General features: G+C 36.5%; 1 pseudogene; it reads right to left on the minus strand.

Annotated features, from left to right (window-relative positions):
- Positions 1 to 19,354: 19,354 nt before the first annotated feature.
- On the minus strand, positions 19,355 to 20,889 carry LOC120079424 (annotated as a pseudogene).
- Between the last annotated feature and the right edge of the window lie 1,036 nt (positions 20,890 to 21,925).

The raw sequence follows: 21,925 nt of genomic DNA on the forward strand, positions 1-21,925 counted from the left end.
ATGAGTAAATGACACCAACTGGGAAAATCCACTTTCTCCCTTTTTTTCAATTTTCAAATTAATTTTCACAAAAAAATATTTTACAATTGAAAAATAATTTAACAAATGATTTTCTCAAAAATCATTTTAATTTGAATTTCAATAAATCCAAATTATAAAATGAATTTTAGATAATATTAATTCAATAATTAATATTAAATTAAGAACGTTAATTCAAGTATCTGTTTATGAGCTAGTAAGGGGATCTAATGGACCACTGATTACTAACATGAATAATTTAATGTCTAATATTAAATTATTAAACCACTGATTCCCATCATGAATCCGTTTGCGAGCTAGTAAGGGGACTTAATGGACCTACAAATCATGAGCTCCAACGATCCGAGATTAATTGGCTAAACTCTTCTAACCAAATTAACCAACATTCATTATGAAGGAAATCATACATGAGGATTTCCATGAACAGCGGAATGATCGTTCCAAATTCCACTCGTATTTGAATGACAATAATTATAGTACACAAACGGAAACTAACTGGTCATGCAACATACGAAATTACAGCATGCTTTACATAAGATCAAGGGATAGAATTATACATACCTTTGAAGAATCATCTTCAAACACCCTGGATCTCGAACGCTCGTACAATCAGCAAGACAGCAATAACGAACGCTCACACACTACGACCGCAACACAGCACGATCACAGCGATCTCCAAGATCACGAACACAGCGAACGACCTCCAAAAACCTCAAACTATGTCGAGTTGAGTACGACACCACCACAATGGCTACCTTGGTATTCTCGGTGTGAGAATTCAGTAGTGTGGGCTCTGTGTGGATTTGGTTAGAGGAAGAGACCGAGGAAGAACAATTCTGTAAATGATTGAGTAAGTGGGAGATGGCAAAGGTCTATCACATAGACGATGCCCAATCGTTTAACAATTGCTATGCGATCGTTTAGCTAAAGGCCAGCTAAGTGAACTATCATATAGTGTCACTTCACGATCGTTTAGTCACTCTTCAACTATCATTTAGTGAATCTAATCCACTTAACAGCATTTGTGTGAGATGTTTCCGAGAATAACAACTCTCACAAATCTAGTAAATTTAGAAAACATTTTTCCTTTTATCTCATGGTTACCATGAAACTACCAATAACCTCCCTCTATTGGTTATTAGAGAAAAAAAGATAATTATCTAATAATTAATATTATTATAAATATATATGATAACTAACTTACCATAGTATATAACCTATGTTTTTAATATTTCATCTCATGAAACATATAAACCATAGCTTTTTTTTTTCTATTTCATGGTACTTAATGTAAATCTCATTTGCATTAATCCTCCACTTGATGTATCTCATACATCACACCGATCATATCATATATAATCAAATTACTTCTTGTCAATTTGAACATTTCAAATCAACACTAAGAACTGATTCTCAACTTGAATCCATAGAGCTACCAAGGGGACCTTATGGACCTATATCTCGAAGCTTCAACGGTACGTGAATAACTAACTAAACTCTTTAGTCACAGGATCCACTCTCTGTTAACTGTCGGGTACTCCACTAAAGACCGACAACTGAACTTTCCTTTCTACAGATATATTATGTGTCCATATCAACCAATCAACAGTGCGGTAACCCTTCACAGATCGTTAGTAAGTACAGCTGGGCCAATAACCGTTATGCCCCTATAGTCACATCTAACTTCTTAAGTACCACTGATCCCTCTAGTGAACATAAATCATAGTTCTACTATGAATGAGTCCTCTCTTCCAAAGAGAAGTTATGGCCACTATGTTCAAGCTCCGGAATCAGCCCAGTGAGCAATCTATCTACTTACCCCTGCTTCGGGGAAGGAGTGAATTCCATCTTGTGTAGTTGAGTTCCCAGCTCCCAAATAAGACAAGTCCACAAAAAGGTAGGCATGTTGAGTTGGCAATTTGGCTACTGTCACCCATACTACTCAAAGGACCACCCTCAAAGGCAAGACTTCCCAAAACACTCAGGATTGAGGTCATGTCACCTATGGTCTTTTAGATGAGATGTAAGTCTCCAGTATCAATGGCGTTATATACAGAGACTAGTCATCTCGTGGTCCGGTCTTATACAAACTCTTTATATAGGACACCCCCACTCGCATGTCTCCACATGAATGGTCAGGATCTACCATCTGTAGTAGTTCACAACAATTGCAAACCTTACAAAGCGGGTCGTATCCGTAGTGTCATCAGGATTAGGTATCCCTCCTTAATCCTTATACTACAAACCTATTTAGGTTATCACTTAAGGCATGATCCACTTGTATATCTCATATACATGCTTAAGTTTTCATACAATAACCATGGAGCTTTGTTTATTGGATATGAGTAAATGCCAAATAAAATAACTCTTATTTTATTCGTAACAATGTGTACAGATTACAAACTACGAGACTCCAGGAGAATTAGGACACCAATCCCATCACATTAACTACCAAGTTACTCCACTAAAGCCCAATAACTACACTCTTCTCACTGTAGATATATTTCTATCCACTTGATTTAACCATGATCAGTAGGTCAATCCTTCACAAGTTATTCATACTAACAGCTATGTTAAAATTACCATTTTACCCCTGTAATTCATCTTGCTCCTTAAGTCTCCATTGATCCACTAATGAACAGTTGGTTTATGGTTCTACCAATAAACTGAGTCCCTCTCAGTCATAGAGAGAATGGGGCCCCTTTGTTCAAGACTAGGAGTCAGTACTTAAGGGAACAACCTATCTGCTAACTCTAAAATGGGTAGAAGTGAATTCCATCTTGTAGGACTATGTCTCCAACTATCTACTTGGTCTTAACCCTTAAAATGGGAGGCTTATTGATTAGTGTTGTTGAGCCACTCTCATCCATGCAGATTAAAGGATAATTCCGAGTAAACAGGAGTTCATAGTTAGCTCAGGATTGAGATCGAGTTACCTTAGATCATCAGATTGAAATAATTAGTTTTAACAATAAATAGTCATCATAAAGAAAAGTGACTATTTCGTGGTCCGGTCTTATGCAGACATTTTTTGCATAGGATGCCTCCATCTGCATGTCTCTACATGAATGATTTCGGGATCACATTGTTTGTATCTAATACAAAGAAGGCCTCATCCATAGTTTCCCCATGATAAGGTACCCAACCCTATCCTTATACTTATAGACCATTTTGGCTATATACTCAAACTTGATCCTCATTCATGTCTCTACATAAGGTTCAAGCATTCATACTATAGCGAGGGTTCATTTGTTTGTTGGATTTAGGTTTTACAAGTATAATTTTACATATTCATTAATAGCTTAGTTGAACAAATCTCAATAACATCTTTATTGTAAATAGAATATATTTAATTTTACAAACTGCAAGTTTTAGGACATAGAACCCAACAAACTCCCACTTAGACTAAAACTTCAGTAGGTTTACATATATACAGATATATACAATGTTGAGTATGAGAGAATAAATACAATAAACTAGGGCATCAGATATCTATTAATTCACCCACTTGCCCTTGATTTATCTATCTTATAGTCCTAGTCCGTCTAGGTGACCCTCGAGCACTTTAGTCATGAGGGCCTTTGTAAATGGATCAGCTAAATTTTCTTCTGAGGCTATCCGCATGACTATCCTGTCTCCTCAGTGTACTATCTCCTTGATGAGATGGTACTTGCACTCGATGTTTTTCTCGCACTTGTGGCTTCTTGGTTTTTTCAAATTTTCAACTGCTCCACTGTTATCACAATAGAGGCATATTGAGAGATGCATATTTGGAATCACTTCCAAATCAGTCAAGAATTTTCTTAGCCATACTACTTCTTTTGCTATTTCACAGGCAATTATATACTCTGCTTGCATGGTAGAGTCAGCAATACAAGTTTGCTTTATACTCCTTCATACTATAGCTCTCTCCATTTAGTGTATACAGTGGGAAAGTGATGTGTGTAAATTGTGATGTGTTATGGTGTGAGTTTGCGAAGATGTGTATTAGGCGGTGATCATGCAAGTTTTCCTAACAAGACCCAAGTATAAGCCTTCTAGGTTTCCTGGTAAGTCCAAGGTCAAACATAGGGACTACTAAGTAAATATGTGGCAAACTCTTCGATTCTATTACGGTGGTGAAAACAAATGAAAGGGATAATGTTTTGATTGAGATTTTTGCTATGCGACAGAGTTGAACGTAGAGTTGATAAAAGTGTAGAGTTACAACGAGTATACGATGAAGGGGTTGAGAAGGAGTTTAGCTAACACTTCCTAAGATTGTTTACAAGTTATGCGATCATGCTACACACAAATAATAACACATCATTTCTCAATGCAGAATGTCATAATTCCTATTTCTAGGACACATGCGATGTGTATACGAAACAGCTGATAGGACTTATGTCTAAGCCTCTACTCTTGTCTATGCGATGATGAATGATACACACATAAAACAAGGTGAACGCATACAATCATCCCTATTTCTAGGACGCATACGATATGCAAATAGCAATAGAACTTATGTCTAAGTTTCTACTTCTTGCTTATGCGATTCTAATCCGACTTTCTCAAGCCTAGATTCTAATCTGACTCTCTCAAGTCTAGATTCTATCTTTAGACTACTCTCTCAAGTATATCTAAAGGGTGAATGATGCTTACATAAGAGATGATGATCGCATAAAATGTAAATCTTAAGTCATGCTAGCTAAGTACTTCTCAATCTATTCAGAAATTTAGCTACTCATGAGAGATATGGAAAGATTGAACATAGATTGAAGTGAGATTTCCATTTTCTATAAATAAAGTACTAAATACAAAATAACAAATGGATTGAGAGATAAGAAGCCCGGTAAGCAATGTCTTGCTTCCCGTGGCCTTTTACACTATTCTTTTTCACTCCAACTCTATTCTAGATGTGTATTCTTGCTCTTGCAAGTGTTGGCTCTCTCTCCTTTGGAAGCTTTCCAGCAATCTCTCGATCTGACAGGTAATGATCTCTCGGCTTCCGCGTCTCCTTACTCTTCTCCATCCTCTAAGTATATGTATGAGTATGTGTGTGAACAAACTAACTAACTCTCTAACTTTGACTTGTTAACTCCTTTTAAATGGTGCCCTTCGGTATTTATAGAGCTCTAGGTGAAGCAGCCTTTCTTGCTGATGATTGCAATGATGGGCAGCATTAATTCCCCTGTTCTGATGCGCCGATTAATGGTCACCGAAAGTTGAGTGTACTTGCTACAGTGTGGCTTTTATCGACTTGTTAACTAAATTCGGATTCGACCATTATCAGCTTTCCGTCCCATCGTGATTTATTATGCTGTCACTTTGATGCGTAGTCTATATGTGGCCACCTTTTTACGAAACTTCTCACGATCGCATATGATCGCATGACTTACAATCGCAATCTTAAGCGTTCTGACGCCTTGTTCATTTGGATCGCAATTTCACTTGCGCCATCGCATTTTTCCTGCACAAAATAAGTAGATTAACTGTTTTAAATGCGATGGGCACTTGCGATCACAATTCCTTTTATTTTAGCGCTTTTGGACATGATATTGCTTATTTTACCATCACATTCTCTCATTGTTTTACTTATTTGAGTTGTAATAACTTGTATTTCTACCCGTTATCACACCCCCAAATTTAAAACAATGCTTGTCCTCAAGCATAAACTAAAGATTTTCTTTAAAAAGTCAACCAATTTTACCCTACCTAGACTTCTCAAGGTGCCTTATATAAATTTCATGAACCAATGCCTTCTTAATCTCTATCCTGATCTCTTCCTAAAATATTTCTAATCTTTAGGAACCGCAAGTTTAACCTTAAAAAAAAAAAAAAAAAACTTTACTTGTTTCCAGGACATCGCATGATTTATTTCAAACTTTCTCCAACCAGGGTGTTCTAAGTGATTTTTTTACCCTTGCGTGATTCAGATATATTTTTTGTGATCTTGTGTTGATCCAAGTGCCCCGCCTTCGTTTTGGCTTGCCCCCACGGGTGTCATGCGGACATCTACCTACGAGCAAGGCGCTTTTTCTCAGTCAAAACTCATACCCATTTCTTTATTTGGCAGCAGAGTTGCGATCACTTGGTTTATGCATTGGTCATGATTCCTACCTTCATTTTGGCTTGCCCCACGGGTGTCATGCAGACATTCAACTACGAGCAGGATCTGAACTCAATGTTATAGCATTTTTTTATTGAATTTCTAAAAGTAGAAAGGTTGAAAATAACAATACTATCACCCCCAAATTTACACACATCAATGTCCTCATTGCTAATAGACGAAATAACTCATGCGATGAACTTAGAAAATTTCGTAAAAATCGTTTTGAAGGAAAACTGGTAGCCCGCTAACTTTTAGAAATGTTTCATGAATTGACTGTCCTGAAATTAATTTGACTCGAGTACATGTGTAAGAAATAAAGGCATAGATTTCATCATTGAAGCCATAATTGGTACGGGGAAGAATGCGGTGACCAAATAAGGTAATAAAAAATTCAAGATTGAGTCGAACTAAAGAGGATGCGATAGTAGAATTTAGCAATATTAATTTGAAATGCAAGAAGTGTAAAATTGAAATAAAATGAGTCAAGGAAAGACACAACCCCCAAATTTGCTCTGTTGCCCGCATCATCTTTGATCGCATCTTTTCTCACGATGGGTTGATCCTTGATTGCGATGGGATGATCGAACCGGTCGCGTGTTTTAAGGTTATCGCATAGCTCCATCGCAATCGTTCACTACGATCATTGCTAAATATCAAGAGAATAAAAGGTATGAAAGAAAGAGTTGGTAATTCTAAAGAGTGGTGGTTATGCAAAAAGTAAGATAAATTTATGAAAGAAAAATATCAAAAGGATACTCAAAAAAAGATTTGTCCTTGATGAGTGTGTGTCACATATCAACGCAAGGACTACTCGTTTTTTTTTTATTCTGAATTCCTTAGGTCTATAGAGGTTTTCTCGTGATGAAAGTCTCCTCTGTGATACATCTTGACTCTTTGTCCATTGAACTTAAATGCACTGGTCCCTTCATAATATGTTAATTTGACCGCACCGTGCGGGAATGCTTCTTTAATTATGAATGGTCCGAACCAGTGTGATTTCAATTTTCCCGAAAAGAGTCGTAGCCTAGAATTAAATAGCAAGACCTTCTAACCAACCTGGAGATTCTTTTCACACCGTTGTTTGTTATGCTAACGCTTTGTACATTCTTTGTATATTTTAACATTTTCGTACGCTTAAAGTCTCCATTCGTCTAGCTCGATAACTGAAGTTTTCTCTCTTCCCCAACAATCCTCGAATCAAAGTTAAGCTTCTTCACTACCCACAGTGCCTTATGCTCTAATTCTAGCGGTAGATGACATGCCTTCCCAAACACCAACACGTACGGGGACATGCCTATGGGTGTTTTATAGGCAGTCTTGTATGCCCACAAGGCATCGTCAAACTTCATGGCCCAGTCCTTTCGTGAGGGATTCACCACCTTTTCTAAAATCAACTTGATTTCTCTATTGGAAACCTTGGCTTGTTCGTTTGTCTGGGGGTGATATGCGGTGATGATCTTATCATGGACATTGTACTTGAGCAGCAATTTGTTAATGATGCGATTGACAAAGTGGGATCCTTCATCACTTATTATGGCATGTGGGGTGCCAAAACGAGTGAAGATGTTTCTTTGTAAGAATTTGGAGACTGTCGTCGCATTGTTTGCGATGCATGATACCACTTCAATCCACTTGGAGACATAATCGACGGCCAACAGAATGTACTTGTGACCATTTCATAGTGGGAATGGTCCCATGAAGTCTATGCCCCAAACGTCGAAAAGTTCCAATTCCAATATAAAGTTCATCGACATCGCATTCTTCTCTGAATTGTTTCCTATGTGTTGGCACTTGTCGTATTTCATAGAATAGTCTTGCGCATCCTTAGACAGAGTTGGCCAATAATACCCACTTTGTAAAAATTTTGCTGCTATGCGTTGACCCCCGAAATTTCCACAATAGGGTGAGTCATGGCATTGAAAGAGTATGTGCTGAAAAGCAGTCTCTGGCACGCAGAGTACCACAATCTAGTCTGATTCCTTTCTGTAAAGATTCGGCTCACAGACCAAGAAATTGACAACATCTGCGTACCACGGTAATTCTTCAAGTTTGAATAACTACTTATTTGGAAAGGATGCGTTCACCTCCGACTGAATGCGGTCTACTTTTGGATTCTCTAATATTGATAAGTGGTCAGCAACCTGGTTCTCCGTTCCCTTACAGTCAATTATCTTCATGTTAAATTCTTGGAAGAGGAGAACCCATCGGATTAGCCTCGGCTTTGCATCTTTTTTTGTCATTAAATACCTTATTATCGAGTGGTCGGTGTGAACTATAACTTTGGATCCCAATAAGTAAGGTCTAAATTTTTCAACCACAAAGATTACTGCAAGAAGCTCCTTCTATGTGGTAGTGTAGTTTTCCTGGGCGGAGTTTAATGTTCTACTCGCATATGCGATGGGGTGTAACATCGTCCTTCTATGCTAACACTGCCCTCATCGCATAACCGCTGGCATCGCACATTAGCTCGAATGGCTTTGTCTAGTTGGGTGCGATCAAAATAGGCACTGTAATCAATGCGTTCTTCAGTACTTTGAATGCGTTGAGGCATTGTGAATCAAAGTCAAAAAAACTGTCAGCCTCTAGCAACGCACTCAACGGTCGAGCTATCTTAGAGAAGTCCTTCACAAATCATCGGTAGAATCCTGCATGTCCCAAGAAACTCCTTACAGCCTTCACATTTGCTGGAGATGGAAGTTTTTCAATGGCCTCAATTTTTGCTTTATCCACTTCTAGCACCTCCTTAGAAACCTTGTGCCCGAGCACAATTCCTTCATTAACCATGAAATGGCATTTCTCCCAATTCAGCACCAGATTGGTCTCTTTGCATCTTTTTAGTATCTTCTCCAAGTTTTTCAGACAGATTTCATACATTTGCCCGTAAACTGAGAAATCGTCCATAAAAATTTCCACTGAGTCCTCGAGATATGGAGAAGATTGCCATCATGCACCTCTGAAACGTTCTTGGCACATTGCATAATCCAAACGGCATGTGACGAAAAGCAAACGTTCCGTATGGGCAGGTTAATGTGGTCTTTTCTTGGTCTTCTAATGCGATCATTATCTATTTGTAGCCTGCATACCCATCAAGAAAATAGAAGTAGTCATTCCCTACTAGTCGGTCTAGGATTTGATCAATAAAAGGCAAAGAGAAATAGTCCTTTTTCATCGCCGCATTGAGCTTTCAGTAGTCCATACAAATCCGCCAGCCAGTGACGATCCTCATGGGTATTAACTCGTTGTTTGCATTCGGAACTACCATCATTTTGCCCTTTTTGGGAATGCATTGCATGGGGCTAACCCACGTGCTATCGGCGATAGGATATATGATACCGGCGTCCAGCCATTTGTTGTTGCGGTTGACCATTAGTTTGTTGTTAGTTATTTTTCCAAGCGAAATTAGGGTGGTTTCTCCACCCGAGGTTGTACGTATTTGAGAAAGGGTTGTTCTTGACAAAGTAGATTGACTGCGGGTTCCNTATTTGAGAAAGGGTTGTTCTTGACAAAGTAGATTGACTGCGGGTTCCGTAGAAACTCTTCAATCGGATGCGATTCTCCAGATGTAGCACAACTGGTGCTCGTCTGTTCTATTGCATTGACTTGCCCTCTTTGTGTTCCAGGGTTGTTGAATGTGATGCCCTGTAACAAATTTATCATCGTATTCATTTCATTTTGTAAATATACGATGGCACCGTTATTTGCATTACCTTCTCTAGGTTTTGCTCGTTGATCGCTTTCTTGCCAATCTTCATGGTTTTTGGATATGCGATCAAGAATGTTCTTAGCCTCATCGTAAGTCTTATCTAGCAGACCACTTGCTGCTGCTGTATTGGCAGCTTTCTACGATGTAAGATTTAATCCATGGTAGAAAATCTCCATCTTGAGGCAATCTGGCAGTCCACTGTGTGGATAATCTCACACTAATCTCTTGAACCTTGCCCACGCGTTGCTGAGTGATTCGTCTTCTTCTTGTTCAAAATTTGTGATTAACTTCCTCCTTCTGGCATTCTCTGTAGGAGGGAAATATTTCTTCATAATCTTCTTGACAACCTGTTCCCATGAAGTTATCTCCCCTGGTTCGAGGGAATATGCCCATTTCCTTGCTTTATCACATAACGAAAATGGAAACAACGTGAGTTGAACTTCTTCGGTGGAGATATTGAGGAACACAAAAGTGTTACAAATTTCAATGAAACTCCAAAGATGGGCCTACAGATCTTCGCTATGCCATCCACCAACGTCCGGCTGTCTGGATCATCTGTAACATTATCGGCTTCATGTCAAACCTTGATCCGTTTAACACTGGCCTCATGATTCCTGGGAAGAAATCATACAAGTTAGGTGATGCATAGTCTCGGATGGGTCTATTGAGATCATTCGCCAAGAGGATGGGATTTTCCATTATGTTGTTTGCATTCACGACTCGTACTTTTGGTTGTTCTGCCATTCTGGGAGTTCTTTCTTGTTGTCGGCGGTTGTTTCTCTGTCTTTTTAGAATGTTCTTTCGATCTCTGGGTCGTAGTTGGGCTCAAGAGCGTGTCCTTCGCTCATGCAACGCCTGCTTCTTCCCTTACTGAAGGAATGGCAATTCACAGAGGTCGGAAGCTGCAAAGAAAATCAAAGAGGTTTTCTGTTAGCGCAATATATACCATAGTCCCCGGCATCGGCGCCAAAAACTTAATGCGTGTAAACTGTGATGTGTTATGGTGTGAGGTTGTAATGATGTGTATTATGCGGTGATCATGCAAGTTTTCCTAACAAGACCCAAGTATAAGCCTTCCTAGGTTTCCTGGCAAGTCTAAGGTCGAACACAGGGACTACTAAGTAAATATGCGGCAGACTCTTCGATTCTATTGCGGTGGTGAAAACAAATGAAGTGGATAGTGTTTTGATTGAGATTTTTGCTATGCGACGGAGTTGAACGTGGAGTTGATAAAATCGTATAGTTACAATGAGTATACGATGAAGGGGTTGAGAAGGGGTTTAGCTAACACTTCCTAAGATTTTTTACAAGTTATGCGATCATGCTACACACAAATAATAGCATGTCATTTCTCAATCCAGAATGCCATAATTCCTATTTCTAGGACACATGCGATGTGTATACGAAATAGTCAATAGGACTTATATCTAAGCCTCTACTCTTGTCTATGCGATGATGAATGATGCACACATAAAACAAGGTGACCGCATACAATCATTCCTATTTCTAGGACGCATGTGATGTGAAAATAGCAATAGAACTTATGTCTAAGCTTCTACTTCTTACTTATGTGATTGTAATCTGACTTTCTCAAGCCTAAATTCTAATCTGACTCTCTCAAGTCTAGATTCTATCTTTAGACTACTCTCTCAAGTATATCAAAAGGGTGAATGATGCATACATAAGACAAGATGATCGCATGAAATGTAAATCTTAAGTCATGCTAGCTAACTACTTCTCAACCCATTCAAAAATTTAGCTACTCATGCGAGATATGGAGAGATTGTACATAGATTGAAGTGAGATTTCCATTTTCTATAAATAAAGTATTGAATACAAAATAACAAATGGATCGAGAGATAAGAAGCCCGATAAGCAATGTCTTGTTTCTCGTGGCCTTTTACACTGTTCTTTTTCACTCCAACTCTATTCTGGATGTATATTCTTGCTCTTGCAAGTGTTGGCTCTCTCTTCTTTATATTGCTTTCCAGCAATCTCTCGATTTGATCGGCAATGATCTCTTGGCTTCTGCGTCTGCTTACTCTTCTCCGTCCTCTAAGTATATGTGCGTGAACAAACTAACTAACTCTCTAACTTTAACTTGTTAACTCCTTTTACAATGGTGGTGTTTGGTATTTATAGAGCTCTAGGTGAAGCAGCCTTTCTTGCTGATGATTGCAATGATGGGCAACATTAATTCCCCTGCTCTGATGAGCCGATTAATGGTCACTAAAAGTTGAGTGTACTTGCTACAGTGTGGCTTTTAACAGCTTGACAACTAAATTCATATTCGACCGTTATTAGCTTTCTGTCCCATTGTGATTTATTATGTTGTCACCTTGATGCGTAGTCTTTATGCGGCCACATTTTTAAGAAACTTCTCATGATCGCATACAATCACATGACTTGCGATCGCAATCTTCAAGCGCTCTGACGCCTTGTTTCTTTGGATCGCAATTTCACTTGCACCATCGCATTTTCCTGCACAAAATAAGTAGATTAACTGTTTTAAATGCGTTGGGCGCTTACGATCGCAATTCCTTTTAGTTTAGTGCTTTTGAACATGATATTGCTTATTTACCATCACATTCTCTCATTGTTTTACTTATTTGAGTTTTAATAACTTGTATTTCTACCCGTTATGAGAAAGTCAGAATTAGTGTATCCCATAAGGATTATATCCTTAGCACCGTACATGAGCATATAGTCCCTCATTCTCCAATGATATTTGAGGATGTTTTTAACGGCAGTTCAATGACTATATCCAGTATGGGACTGAAACTTGCTGACTATTTCAACTGTATAGCATATGTCTAGACGTGTACACAACATGGCATACATCAAACTTCCAACTGCTGATGCATAGGGAATTCGTTTCATAACCTCAATCTCTTGAGGTGTCTTAGCACATTGTTCATTAGATAAATGAATTCCATGCCTAAAAGGTAACAAACATCTCTTGGAATTTTGCATTTTATATCTAGACAACATTTTGTCAATATAATATGGCTAAGATAACGTTAGTGTTCTGTTCTTGCGATTTTGAACTATTTGGATTCCAAGAACATACTGTGCATCTACCAAATCCTTCAATTGTAACTGTGATTCCAACATCTCTTAACATCAGTAAGGAATTCTACTTCATTTCCCATGAGTAGAATATCATCAACATATGATACCGAAAAAGCTATAGTTTTGTTGACAATTTTCTTGTAAACACTAGGTTTATCAACGTTCTGTTCAATGCCATGAGATTTGATAGCAATATCAAATCTCATATTCTGGGATTGAGATGCTTGTTTCAACCCATAAATGAATCTTTTAAGCTTGCAAACCTTTTGCTTTTGACCCTGCTCTATAAATCCCTCTGGTTGAGGCATTAAGATACTCTCTTCAAGATAGCCATTCAGAAAGCCTGTCTTGACATCCATTTGTAATATTTCATAATCATAAAAGGCAATAATGGATAAGGGTATTCTAATTGACTTAATCATGACAATTGGAGAAAAGATTTCTTCATAGTCCACCCCCTCTCTTTGGGTAAACCCTTTTTCCACGAGTCTAGCTTTATAGGTCTATACCTTACCATCTTGGCCTCATTTTCTATTGTAGATCCATTTACAACCAATAGGTTTTACCCCATTTGGTTGATCTACAAGTTCTTAGACTAAATTGAAGTACATAGACTCTATTTCGAGGTCCATGGCTTTTATTCATTGATCTCGTTCCATATCTTCCATTGCCTATTTAAAGGTCAATGGATCCTCTAAGCCATCATCAGTTATGATGACCTGAGTTTCTATCAAACCCATGTAACGATCAAGTTGTTGAACAACCCTCCTGAAGGAACCTTTGAAGGTCTTTGAGCAGAAGCGTGGAGATCGATCCAAAATTTATTTTCACAGAATCAAAATTATAGAGTACAAACGTTATGCATAATCATAAATTTACAGCATGCAAACAAAAAGGAAATGAGAGAATTAGGGTGAGAGAAAACTTACCTTTGAAGAACCCTTATTCACATATTTCCTTTCTTTGGATCTGTCACAAACAAACTCGATCCAAATAGTTACCACCACGAAAAGAGCCTCTTGTATTCTCTAATGGGATAAGAATCACTAAGGAGTTGTGGGCTCTTAGGTTTTTGGAAGAGAGGAAGTGATTGAGAGAAAAAACTATTTTTCTAGAGAAAAACTTCTCTTTTTAGAACTCTGTAAGTTTATTGAGCATTACTTCCACACATGCACTAAAATAGAGAGAGGAAGGGAGTTACAACTCCCTTCCAAAACCATTTTCAAAATAAATTAAAATAATTTAATATATAAATATATGATAACTACCTTATCATCTAATATATATTAAACTATATGTTATATCTAATATAGCACATAACCTATAGTTTAATATTATATCAAATATAATATAACCTATAGTTTTCATTCTCTCAACAATACATGATATTTAATATAAATCCTATTTATATTAAAATTAATTATATGAATCCAATTCACATAATTAATATTTAAGTCAAATTCAAATATTTAATTCCTTTCAAATAATGTATCAAATACATTATAGTAATTATATCATATATAATTATGTAGAATTAATTATATCACATATAATTAATTCCCTCAATTAATTTGTACAATTCAAATTAATCCAAAATTGATTCTCATGTAATCCCTGTTGAGCTACAGAGGAGACCTCATGGACCTATAGATTGAAGCTTAATGGTACTTGAATAATTAATTAAACTCTTTAATTAAATTATTCAACATCCATTAACTGTTGGGCACTCCACTAAAGACCGGCAGCTGCACTCTTCGCATTACAGATATATTTCTATGTCAATTAGATACAACCAGTCAATAGTACGATGACCCTTTACAAATTGCTCATAAATACAACTAGGCTAAAATTACTGTTTTGCCCTTGTAGTTACATCTAACTTCTTAAGTACCACTGATCCCACTAATGAACAATAAATCATAATCTAATTATGACCAAACCCCTCTCGGGCTAGAAATTTATCTACTTTCCCTAACGTTGGGGAAGGGGTGAATTCCGTCTTGTATGGTTGTCCAACTCCCTAATTAGACGAATGCCCAAAATGGTAGGCTTATTGAGTCAGCGATCTAACCATTCTCACCCATACAAATCAAAGGACTGCCTTCATAGGCAAGAGTTCACAACTCACTCAGGATTTAGATCATGTCACCTATAGTCATCCTGGTGAAATGTAAGTCTTTATTATGTTATATAATGAGACTAGTCATTTTGTGGTCTGATCTTATACAAACTCCTTTGTATAGAATATCCCCACTCACATGTCTCCACATGAATGATCAGGATCAGATCATTCGTAGCACTTTACAACAATTGTAACATCTACAAAGTGGACCATGCTCGTAGTGTCACCAGGATAAGATATCTAGCCTTATCCATCTATTATAGAAACATTTAGGTTATCACTTAAACATGATCCACCTGTATGTCTCTACATACATGTTTAAGCTATAGAAGATAATCTTGGATGTTAGTTTATTGGTTTGTGGGTTTAATGCTACTAAATGTCAAATAAAACATCTCATATTTTATTAAATAAATAAAATGTTTGTATAATATAATTACAAACTACAGGATCCTATGAGATTTAGGGCACCAACCCCAACAACCTTCCACTTGTCCTAAAGCTAGTGGGGTGTACAATATACAAGTCACACTAATATACAAGTACACAAAACAATAAACTAGGGCATAATACGCGCCTAGTATAAAATCTTGCACTTAACCTAGACTATATGTGGCCTGTCCCGTAGACCCATACTCTACAGATGACCCTCAAACACCATAGTTGTGAGGGCTTTTGTAAATGGATCAGCAACATTGTGCTTCGAAGCTATATGCGTGACGATCACGTCTCTTTGATTCACTATCTCTCAGATGAGATGATACTTCCGCTCTATGTACTTTCCACGTTTATGACTCCGTTTGCTCTTGTAGATCCATTTGCAACCTATAGGTTTAACTCTATCAGGTTAATCTACAATATCCCAAACTAAATTGAAGTACATTGACCAATTTTGAGATCCATAACTTTGATCCACTTATCTTTGTCAACATCCTTCATTGCTTTCTTATAAGAGAATGGATCCTTATAATCTCCATCAGCTACCATAGCTAGGATTTTTGTTAAACCCATATAACGGACAGGTGGGTTCACAACCCTCCCACTACGTCAAGGCTTACTCAACACTTGTGGTGGATTTAACCTACTAGATGATCTAACTTCAACAAATCTTGTTGAGGTTCTTCAACAACTCTTATTGAAGTTTCAGTAGTTTATTTGGAAATTTCATTCAACACAATCTTACTACAGGACTTGTGCTCCCTTATGTGTTCTTCTTCTAAAAATGTAGTATTTATCGACACGAACACTTTATTTTCCTTAGGGTCGAATAAGTAACCACTTCTCCTTCCTTTGGGGTAGCCTACAAATAGGCACAGTTTTGAACGAGGTTCTAGTTTCTTAGGATTTGCCTCGCACATGTGTTAGGCAACCCCAGATTCTAAAATGACTAAACTAGCTTTTCGACCATTCTATAACTCCAAAGGTGTTCTCGTAACACTTTTGGATGGAACACAGTTCAAAATATATGTTGTAGTCTATACTGCAAAACCCAAAAACAAATCAAGTAAGGAAGTGTAACTCATCATATGGACATGGTTCAATTTCTCCTTTATGATACACCATTTTGCTTAGGTGTACCAAGTGCTGAGAGTTGGGATACAATTTCATGCTCTATCAAATAGTTCTGGAATGTAAGATCCAAAAACTCTCTACCTCGATCAGATCAAAATTAACTGACATTCGTTAACTACCGGGTCATATTTATGAGCTAGTAGAGGGATCCAATGGACCTATAGATCATGAACTTCAATGGTCCGAGATTAATTGGCTAAACTCTTTTAACAAAATTAACCAACATTCATTAACTACCAGGTCACTCCACTAAAGCCTAGTAGCAGCACTCTCCTCACTGTAGATATATTTCTATTCACTTGATTTAACCATGATCAGTAGGTCGAACCTTCACAGGTTGTTCGTATTAATAGCTAGGTCAAAATTTCTGTTTTATCTCTGTAATACGTCTTGCTCCTTAAGTCTCCATTGATCCTTTAATGAACATTTAATTTATGGTACTACTAATAAACCGAGTCCCTCTCAGTCGTAGAGAGGTTATGGCCCCTTTGTTCAAGATTAGAATTTGGTACTATAGGGAATAACCTATCTGCTAACCCTAAAATGGGTAAAAGTGAATTCCATCTTTCAGGACTATGTCCCTAGCTATTTACTCGGACTTACCCCTAAAATGGGAGGCTTATTGAGTAGTGCTATTGAACCACTCCCACCTATGCAAATTAAAGGATAATCCTGAGCAAAAAAGAGTTCATAGTTAGCTTAGGATTGAGATCAAGTTACCTTAGGTCATCAAATTGAAATAGTCAATTTTAACAGTAAACGATCGTTATAAAGAAAAGTGACTATTTCGTGGTCCATTCTTATGCAAACATATTTTGCATAGGATGCCCCCACTCAGATGTCTCTACATTAACGATTTTGGGATCACATTGTTTGTATCTAATACAAAGCAGGTCGCATCCATAGTGTCCCCTGGATAAGGTACCCAACCTTATCCTTATTCTTATAGACCGTTTTGGCTATATACTCAAACCTTATCCTCCTTCATGTCTCTACATAAGGTTCAAGCATTTATACTATAGCTAGGGATTCATTACTTTATTGGATTTAGACTTTACCAATGCAATTTTACATATTCAACAACAGCTTTATTGAATAAATCTCAATAACATCTTTATTGTAAATAGAATATATTTAATTTTATAAACTATTAGTTTTAGGACATACAACTCAACATTTTTTGTTATAATGCCCAAATATCAAGTCAGCTCATTCGTATTTATATTGCTCATTAGAGGCCTCTTGAATCTTCTATTTTCCTTTTTTTTTCTTTGATTTGTATGTAATAGGAATTTACTCGTGTTTTCTTGATTATTGATCGAAATTCTCTTGTTAAGACTCTATGAATCAATTAAAACCTAAGATTTAGACTAGAACCACGAGTTTCAATAAATAAATTAAAAAAAAAAAAAAAAACCTTCCAAAAATGTTTAGAAATTCCCTGAGTAAGAACCCTTGGATTATCACTTATTCAATGCTTATTCAATCAATGAATATAATGAGAAAAAAAAAAGACAAAGAAACGTTTATCCTTTAGCCAAAATAAGTATAAATGAAAGAATAACTTTTTTTTTTAGTTTATCACTTCTAAATCCTTTTTTGGAGTCCGGCCATGAGGTCTTATAAGTATAATTCATAGTTTTAATATTTGTTTTGATATTTTGGAATCTATTCATATATTATGTACTCTAGATACTAGCCTAGATTGAATATCCAACGAGATAAAATCATATTAATCAAGACAACCGACTTCTTCTCTATCGTATCCATAGGATCAATTCTAACAAGTCACATACTCATATTCTGAAAATACAGAAAAGAAATAAATTCCACGGTCGAACTACCAAAAAAGAGTGGGCTAAAAAGCAGAAACCTACATACTTTAGACTTTCCTTTTTATTGAAAAGTTATTTAGGGATTCTTGTAATCAAATCTAATTTTTTGAAATTCCGCCTAGGAAAATGGAAGAATTATAAATCTCCAAAATAATACATAGGAATATCGCAAATAGACCCATCGCGACACCCATTAAAGGTGTAGTTCCCCACCCAGGAGCCACTTTACCATATTCCGAATTCAATGGTTTCAATAAATCCCCTACAATAGTTCGTCTTGGCCCAGATCTAGAACTATCGTCAACAATTTGTGTAGCCATAAATAATCCTATATATATTTTTTAATTTAGTGAGATCTATTGACTTTGTATACCATTTTGTTGTCAATAAATGATCTTAAAATAGATCCATTGTGGTTTTGAAATTATATGATAATGGAAACAACAACCCTAGTTGTCATCTCTACATTTGGTTTACTTGTAAGTTTTACTAGGTATGCCTTATATACTGCTTTCGGGCAACCCTCTCAACAACTAAGAGATCCATTCGAGGAACACGAGAACTAGTTGAAGTAATGAGCCTCACAATATTGTGAGGCTCATTACTTCAATTAAGATAATGAGAAATCATTTCGTGTTTTTAGTTGGAACTTTAGGCAGTTAGCAAAAAAAGATAGCGAAAAAAAATATTCCTAGAGTCAAGAATAAAAGGAATGTAACTAATGTTTCCATAGATTTGATTTTGGTTTACAATTATAGCTTCCATATCTATTTAGTTTGGATCTTTTTACGGATAAAAAAAGACCAAAAAAAGAGTCAAAGAAATAAAAAGTCAGCAATTGGAATCAAGATTTATCCGCTACTCCATCTATGTCAAATCAAAAATAAAGGAAAAAAGGAACATATCAATCTTGTATCAAATTAGATTCTTTTTGTAGTTGGATCTCCAAGTTTTGGAAATACCCCAAATTGTATTTGAGCTTCCAAATCTGGGTCAATCCCAACAAAGACATCTCTGAACAAGGCTCTAACACCATGCCAAATGTGTCTAAAGAAGAAGAGCAAAGCAAACGAAGCATGCCAAAAAAAAAACCAACCCATTGGACTGCTACAAAAAACCAAATAGGATTTCAAAGTACACGATCTAATTAAAAAATTTCGCCCAATTAAGCACGTCTAGTATATTTTTTCACAGTAGTAGGATCACTATAACTGACTCCATTGAGTTCACCGCCATAGAATGCAACATTTACACCAACCCGTTCAACACTTAGTTCGATCCTCCTCTTCGAAAAGGAATAAGCTATAAAAATTCCGTCTCCGTCTACCAAAACAACCAGGAAGGTTTCAAAAAATGTTGACATACGGCATACAAAAAGTTCATGCCCTTCTTTATCTCTAAAAACAAGGTGTCCTAACCACCCAACAACTATTCCATCCTTGTTGTCCATGGAACCCACTCCGAATAATCCACCTTCTGCGGGATTATGCTTGATATAATCATAAAAAGCTAATTTTCCAAGAATTTTAGACCAAGCTTCTGATAAACTTTGATTTTCGACTAACCTGACATAAACTCTTCAATATATTTCTTATTGGAAGTATCCCTGATCCCATTGATAATGAGTGGGCCCAAATAATTCGATCGAGGTAGTTGATGAACCATACCACATAGCTCCAGCAACAACAAAAGTTGCAAAAAATACAGTAGCGATACTACTCGAAAGGACGGTTTCAATATTTACCATACGTAATCCTTTGTATAGACATGGTAATCCTTTGTATAGACATTGGGGCGGATGAACACTAAGATGGAATAGGCCCACTAATATGCCCAAGGTACCTGCTGCAATGTGATGCGAGGCTATTTCGCCCAAAATAAAAGGATCAGACCCTTCGACACCTCACACAAGATTTATAGCTTGTACCCTTCCGACTAATCCATAAGGATCAGATATCTATATTCCTGGACCATAAAATCCGATTACATGAAATGCACAAAAACCAAAGCAACCCATAAGAGAAATGAATGAATTAAAAAAAAAAATCAGCAAATCCAAAGAAGGTTTTCCTGTAAGCTCATCACAAAATATTTCTAGATCCCAATACACCCAATGTCAGATAGTTGTTAAGAAGCATAATCCAAAAAACACACTATGTGCTCCAACCACACCTTTGTAATTTCAAATACCAAGATTCGTTATAGTCCCTCTTATGATACTCTATCCCCCACATGAAATGGTTATTCATAAATGAGTCATGAAGGGTATAATGAATATACCTTGTCTCCACATTAAATCAAGAATAGAATCAGAGAGATAAAAAATTGTTAATTCGTATAAGGCCATTGAATCGACCCAACTAGCAACTAGAGCTATATGCATCATATGAACAAAAAGAAAACAATCGAGATCATTCAATACAACGATATGAACATGATGCAAAGGCAAACCCATGGAAATACCCCTTTATCAATGAAAAATAGACACTATGTAACATTATTGCATTAAAAGAAAACTATGCTATGGACCTCCCCCTTTGAGGGGATTATCTTGGCGAAAGGATTAATATTTGGTCTATTCTTTTAGTAATAATGGAAAAGATCTATTCTATTCGTAGGAATAAAAGAAGCATATCTATTCTATACTCGATAAGTACCAATATGTTATGGTAGATGAGAATTGATCTTATTTTTTACGAGTGAATGTATACATACTTGTTCATCACTCAAAACCCCATTTGGAAGAAGTTTCATTTATTTATTATGCTTTCCCTTTTTAGGAACTTATTAAATCTATGTATAAAATACGCTAAAAGATAAAATTTGATAAAGGTCGATCTTATTTATTAAGACAATAAACACATTGTTACGCTTCCACATCAAAGTCAGATATATTAGTTAATTCTTTTTTCTTTGCTTTAATGCCTATTGGTGTTCGAAAAGTACCTTTTCGAAGTCCCAGAGAGGAAAATGCATCGTGGGTTGATGTATAGTGTAACTTGTCAGATATATTGGGTTATACGGTATTTCTCCATTCTCTCCCCCGATTAAGATATCCTCTATTTCACCCAAAAAATATTGATTTAATCATTAAATTTGGAGCATAAAGTGCAATTAGATCTATTTTTTGGGGGTATCCAAATTATTATCAATTAGAATAATTTATGGTTTTCTTAGTTATACTAATAAAATGAAGTATCCAAACTTCGATTAGAAAAAGACTCAATCTGGAATCTATGTATTCTATGATTACTACTTGTATCATATTTGATTTATAGATAACATTGATAGAAAACTTTTAATCAATCGAGTAATATGATGAATACATTGGTTGAATATTAAAAGCATGAAGTAAATTGAAAAAAAGAAAGAAGTCGTAGCAAAAAGACATGTTATTAGGGCCTTTGTCCTCCTATATGTGCAAATACAAATCAGGCACATCTTGACTCAGAGTAAAGCATAAACCTAAAAGAATTAAAGAAGACGATTTG

The sequence above is a fragment of the Benincasa hispida genome, chromosome 6, assembly GCF_009727055.1.
Source record: "Benincasa hispida cultivar B227 chromosome 6, ASM972705v1, whole genome shotgun sequence".
In the NCBI taxonomy this organism is placed as follows: domain Eukaryota; kingdom Viridiplantae; phylum Streptophyta; class Magnoliopsida; order Cucurbitales; family Cucurbitaceae; genus Benincasa; species Benincasa hispida.